The sequence below is a fragment of the Chiroxiphia lanceolata genome, chromosome 1 (genome assembly GCF_009829145.1).
Source record: "Chiroxiphia lanceolata isolate bChiLan1 chromosome 1, bChiLan1.pri, whole genome shotgun sequence".
In the NCBI taxonomy this organism is placed as follows: domain Eukaryota; kingdom Metazoa; phylum Chordata; class Aves; order Passeriformes; family Pipridae; genus Chiroxiphia; species Chiroxiphia lanceolata.
The window spans coordinates 135876163-135882499 of NC_045637.1; the positions used below are offsets into that span (position 1 = coordinate 135876163).

Consider the following 6337-nt stretch of genomic DNA (forward strand, 5'->3'; position numbering starts at 1 on the left):
GTGTTACTCTTCAATTAAGTTGATTTTTGTTTTACTGTATGTAACTGAAGACAGTCCTCTGCACACCAGTTTGTGTCCCCTAGATGGCAGGAAAGGATCAGTTTAACAGTAACAAATCTGCTTTTGCTTGTATACTTCAGCATCCACCTGAGAGACAAAGGAGAGGAAAGTTGAATCACTTCTGTGAGAGGGAAGCTTATGGTGAGGTATGAATAAATTTGAACTCAGTTCTGTATCTTAAAAACATTTTGTCTCAGTCATTTATTGTGGCTTCACCACCTCAGTTTATGTTTAGAATTATATTCCACACCTTTTATTGTTGCTGCATCTGAGAATACAGAAAACAAAAAGAATGAATACAATTCCTGGCATATTTCATTACAACTTCTGTCTGTTGTCCATGACGTGCCTTATTTTTTTTTGAGCTTTGGTTGATTGACAGTTGCTCGTCTAGTGCACTGCAAAGTTGCACTACTACTACTCAGAAATTGCAAGGGTCTGTAACATTTGAACTGTCACCTTGCTATGTGTTTAGCTCTGATGATGATTTGTAGTCTTCACTATATCCTTACTGCATATGAAGGCTAAATTCAAGTAAAATAGCAGTTTTGGTGCAAGGTTTAGATCATCATTAATGGTAAGCAGTGCTCAAAATAGCAACAATCACAGTGGTCAGTACCACCAATAGGCTTTCATGGCTTAATGTCGTTTCTGTTGCAGTTGATGTAATGGATGTCTCCTCTGAAACAGCTCTTAAGTCCGCTATAGTTGTTAAATGATTCAGTATTTAATCAAAAAAATATGATATTAAAGATTTAAGGAATGTATACTGGTACTAAGTGTGGCTAGGTTCATGCAAATCAGTGAAGTATTTGAGAGACAGTTGTTCCTGCAAGATTTTTCTTTCTCTGAAGTTCAGATAGGGGTGAGAGAAGAGAGTTGAAAAAGATTAACCTGTAATGTTGAAATAATGCTTCTTGCTGAGGAAAGGTTGGAATGGAACAAGGATGCACAGCCTGATGATGTGTCCTGCTACCAGTTCTTCAGTAATTCTGTCATTTGGAAATATGTGTGCATTTGGTTTAGATAAGATAATTCATAATAGGAAAAAAAAGGTAGTGCTGTTTGACTTCGTACTTTGTTTTGCAGTAGAAGAGGATGCTGGCTTCTATTAAGGGGTGTCCTATTGATGACTTCGATGAAGGCAGTAGAATTTGGCCAATCTTGAGTTGTATCTGAAACTTGGTTGGTAGGTGTTCATGGTCACCTCCTTATGGAGGTAGAGACACTGCTCTTCTATGACTAACTAGAGGAGGTGCTTCACCACATTCACCCTTCTGGCATCCACCCATTTGACACTTAGAGCTGCCTTGTCTCTAATTGTTGATGAGCAATATCAAACTAATTTCAAAACAATTGTTCTAAACTAATTTGTAGTTCACAAGTTACAGTTTTTATTTCAGACCTGAAGAAAGATTTATACAAAACATTGCCAGCCTGGCAGTATGAAAATATTTGGAAAAATTTTGGTCTAATTATATTTTTAGAGAGAGACAAGCTATACATGTGAGTGTGTTAGTTCAGTGTATATTTGTCATGTCAGTATCTTCTACTTGGCACATTCTGAAAGTTAAATTTCTGGGCAATATTGCAAAGGAGTTTCAAGATGAATAGTGTGCAGTGGGGATGGAGATGGACACTGGTGGAAGTAAGTGCAGGGAAGCAAGAGCAGTAATAGGATGTTGTTACTCAATGATGAGCGCTGCTGCACATGAAGAAAGTATCATTTTCTTACTCATCTATTTCTACCATTGCTTCTTGCTTTATTTTTCCTCAGTTCATCCTTTTCTGAATACTCCTTTCACTTCCCTCTGCACATCCAGCAGATTTCAGTCTGGTTAGTTCTGTTTCATTCTCTTTGAATAAAAGTTGGAGTTTCTGCCAGGTGGACTGAGTCTGCAAGAAGGAAACCTTGCAAAAGGCAGTGGCAGCACAAAGACCTTGCAGTTGAAGTGGTAGACTAGAATTAGTGCTCTGTTCACAGGTAGAAACAATGTTAATTTTGGGAAAACAGCAAAATGGTCTCCGGTCCCTGCTAAATCTTTCCTTCTGACTTTGCAAAGCCCAGTGTCATCATATTTACTCATGGAATATAGTATTCAGTCTTCAACTGGGCAGCATGTGTACAGAATTTTAAATGATTTTCTGTAAAATACATTTAAATATGCACAAGAGGAAAACACAGTCTTATATAAATTCAAGTGGGAAGCTATGATTCTTTCTTTATATTTCATATTTCTTGTATTTTGTGTATTTCTCTCTCTCTAGTGTTGTAAAAAGCTATTTCTGTTATTGCTATTGATGAGAGTATTGCCTAATAATTAGCATTTCATTTTTATGCCCACATTGAAAGTTACTGCTGGCCAATCTTCATTACAGGTGGAATTGCCTTGTATGGTCTCAGAGGGCTCATCCTATGTACAGGACAAGAAAAGAGGTGGTAAAAAATGTTGGGGCACCTTGAGAGGGAGTGAAGTCTATAAGATCATAATTTCAGGTCTTTTCTAAACATATTCCTTAATGGTGAGCAAGAACTTCTTGAAACTCACTTTCTATCAGTTTTGGCAGTGCATCTTTTACAGCTACTAGCAAAAGTTAACTTTTACGTACAAGTTGTATCAAAGAGTTTAATGGAAGAAACTTTTAGACATCTAGTGGGGCGGTTGGGAGCAGTCACGACATAGTTTAGCTGTACTTTGAGTCTGTAGGGTGAGACTGTGTAAAAACTGCAAGATTTCCACATGCTTTCTTAAGAAAACTGACCTGTAGATCCCCACACCCGGATTGTACGGGTACACCCTTTCTGTGGCTGGCTGTCCAGCCCACAGGAGCTGTCTCCAAAGCCCTGTGCAGAGGCTTCTGTGCTCTACAAAGGCACATGATGCACTTGCTGGATCAACAAAGAATGAGGAGGATCTGTCTCCAGAGATGACTTTGGTCGCACTGCACTGCTCTCCAGAAATGGCCGTGATGACTGTTGAAGACACTGGAAACTGAAACGAAAAGGTACAAAGATAAAATGTGGTGAAAGTATTGATTGAAATTTTCAGATATAACCACTGAGCTTTTGAAATTTAATGAATAAAAAGGCACTGTTGATTGGGAAAATGTCTACTGAGTTCTTTCAAAGAGCCTCAGAGAACATGTTTCAAAAATAGTGCTGCTAAAACTGATAGTGACTTAAGAAAATCCTGGTAACTGGCTAACATTGTTCAAAATCCTTGACAGTTCTAAGAAAAAAATACACCTTTTCTCTACAAAACAAAACTCTGGTTTCTGGCCCCTCATTTTTCAAGACTGTACTTCTAATGCAATCCTTTCACTGAATCATTTGAGCGCTTTTCTTTTCCCATCAACAACTCCCACATCCCCTATGAGGTTTTATTCCATTCTGTAGACTAGTTCACTAGTTTAGGCTTGGAGCTTTGTTATTCTAATCTCATGTTGAGAAAAGACCTTTTGGTCGAGCTTCGAAGTTTAACGACAATGCCAATACTCCGGTGTTGGGAAAAACTTTGAATGCATTTTTTAAAATTGGCATTGCTAGATATTTGGTGTAGATTTCAACTGAGTACACCACAATTAGACAGAGGCTGAAGAAGCTAATTGAAAGATTAATGTTAAAACTTGGAGAGAAATAGGAATGCCTGATTTTTTTGAAAGATATATATATAAATTTCTCTTACATGTAATGGAAGTTGATGCAGATATATATTATAGTCTCTCCACTGAGTATTGGACAAGATTAGTATTGATCCTACAGAGGCCCAAACACTCAGTTCTTAGATCTGCTTTTCCCATCCAACAGTTGCTGTTGGATTCAGCACCTTTCAAGGATTAATATAAACTCTTAAAATATTTTCCTTCTGTTCTTTTATCGGTGAGTTGCAAGACGGCAGCTACTTGATATAATCCATTTTCAATTTAGTAGGAAATGTAATATACTTCTGTTCTGGAGGAAAATTGGGAAGTAATTACTGTAGAATTAAATCCTATTGCTTCTGTGAAAATAAACAATATAGGAAGTGTCTGGGGACTTGCAGTAGGACACATAATCCAACAGTACTCATTCTTCTTTATAGAACTATGTAATTAGGAGTTAACGAACAAAGTACTGGACTGCTTGCAATTCCATACACTGATTTTCTGCAAGTGCTGTAGAAAGTTTCTTTTGCTTCCTCTGAATCTTCTTTTTGCTCTGCTTTTTAGCTGCAATGAAAATGGGATTTTACATTAACATGAATTGTTTATGTCTGGATAATAAGCAATTAAATTCACTACCTTCTTAATTCAGTTGTTGGTTTGATTGTCTCTTCTGTGGAGTCAAGACTGTTTCTTCTAGTATAGATTTATAATTTTTTCTTAATAAAAAGGAAAAAAGAAGGAAAAATAAAAATAAAAAAAAACATTAACTATAAGTTGAAATAAAGAAGGGGCAAAAGTACTCTTATCTGAGGTCAAACCAGTTTTGCCTCATGTGAATCTGTGTCTGCCTTGTCCTGGGTTTCTTTTGGAGAGAAAAGAATTTGAGTTTTTTAATTGTGCTGAACAAGTACTAGACAAGGGCCCCATGTGTGAGCCATAGGCTTTACATTCCAACCATTCTCTTTTCAGTTCTATACCAGTCATCTGGTATTTCTCAGCACTGAACTCTCTAAGATTCCTGGGCAGAGACTGTATTGGAGACAGAGTCATAAAGCATGGCACACTGCTGTGCCCTGTTTTGACTCTGCCAGGATTTCTGGTTTAAAACAAAGACCCTCAGACTCTCCCAACCACTTATGAGGTATAAAGACAATTTAAAAGTTGTCCAGTACACTTATAATGGGATGAGTAACAATAAGCTATTGAACCTATAAATCTCCTTTATTATACATACTAATGAATTCAGGGTTATGGACAAAAATACTTGCAAGATTCATAAATATTTGATTGTTTTGAGACACAGATGTCAGTGGCTTTGTTTTTAATGTATAGTACTAGAATCAGAATTTTAATATTGCTAAAATTATGCTAAAGTGCTGTTGGAACTTCAGGCAAGATATGTCTAACTTGAGTAGTAAATCTATTTCATTTCAAAGGAATACAGCAATAAAACCCCTGAAGCAAGCATTACCTGAACGTAATTGACTGCATCAATGAGTTAAATGTTCCAAGGAAAAGACTGTTTCTAGCTGACAAGGTCAGTTATCCCCTCACTGTGTCCTTTTCGGGTGGTACTGGCATTCCAAACATATCCAAAAATTGTTATCCATTTTTCTGCTCTCAAAAGTTTTTTTTTACTTTTCTAAATAAAATTCCTATTAACTATTTTTTAGAAAAACAGATATTGGAGAAATTTCCACTGGAGTAATGCACAGAAATAGTATTAATCCTGTGGATATATGAATTTCACTTTCAAGTAGCAGTTGCATATCTATCATCACTACTGATTGGGTAGAATCATAGAATGGAATTTTTGTTTTTTGTTGTTTAAAAAACATTGACTGTAAAATGGTACTGTGTGATAAATGGAGTAGTTAAAGGTTAGTGTACCATTTTTGTATTTGGGCATCCCTGTAAGCCCCATTTCTGTTATGGATGGAATCCTGATGAAGTAGGAACAAATTAAATGTACGTGGGCCCAAACAAAGTGTGCTGAACCAAACAGGGAATTGGTAAAAGGTCAACCCACTGGATCAGAAACCAGTAGGCAGAGTTCTTTCTTCTTGTTTTTTTTTTTTTTTTCCAGGTGTTCAAGTTCAGCTGGTGAGACCCACACATGAGAAAAGCCTCCTCTGCTCTCTGTGCCTGAGGAACAGGAAGTAGATGGGCTCTGTCAGGCCCTCTCTCCCCAAGGAAAACCCTCAAACTCTTTCCATAGCTGTTTCGGATTTGATGCCCCTCATATGGGCTTTACGGTGAAGAAACACAGACCATGGCACATCTTTTATTCCCTTTTAGGCTTTTTAGCCCCCTTTGGCAATACTGTATATAGATTGTACCTTTTCCCGTGTCTTAGTTTCCTGTTCATTTACTTCATAAACTTCTTTGGTTGGGAATAAAATCTTTATTATAGCGTTTGAGTTTCATCTGTTTTCCTGCAGCTTTTCTCTCAAAAGCAACAATTGCCATGTCCTGATAACACCAGATTATTCATCTGTGTCCAATTTGAAGTTAACATTCTGCTTTCTTTAAAATTGATAGCCCAATCACTTTTTAGTGCAATGTTGTTCATTTCTTCCAATATGTTAATAATGCTGTTTCCAGCCCTGCTCATGCTGTTTGTACTCTGTTA

The 6337-nt window shown here is 37.0% G+C and overlaps 1 long non-coding RNA gene across 1 annotated transcript; it reads left to right on the forward strand.

The window, feature by feature from the left end:
* The first annotated feature begins 40 nt into the window (after nucleotides 1–40).
* Nucleotides 41–6119, forward strand: LOC116780603. The gene is made up of 2 exons (XR_004354532.1): nucleotides 41–938; nucleotides 1007–6119. It is a non-coding gene; the product is annotated as an uncharacterized LOC116780603 (long non-coding RNA).
* The last annotated feature ends 218 nt before the right edge of the window (nucleotides 6120–6337 follow it).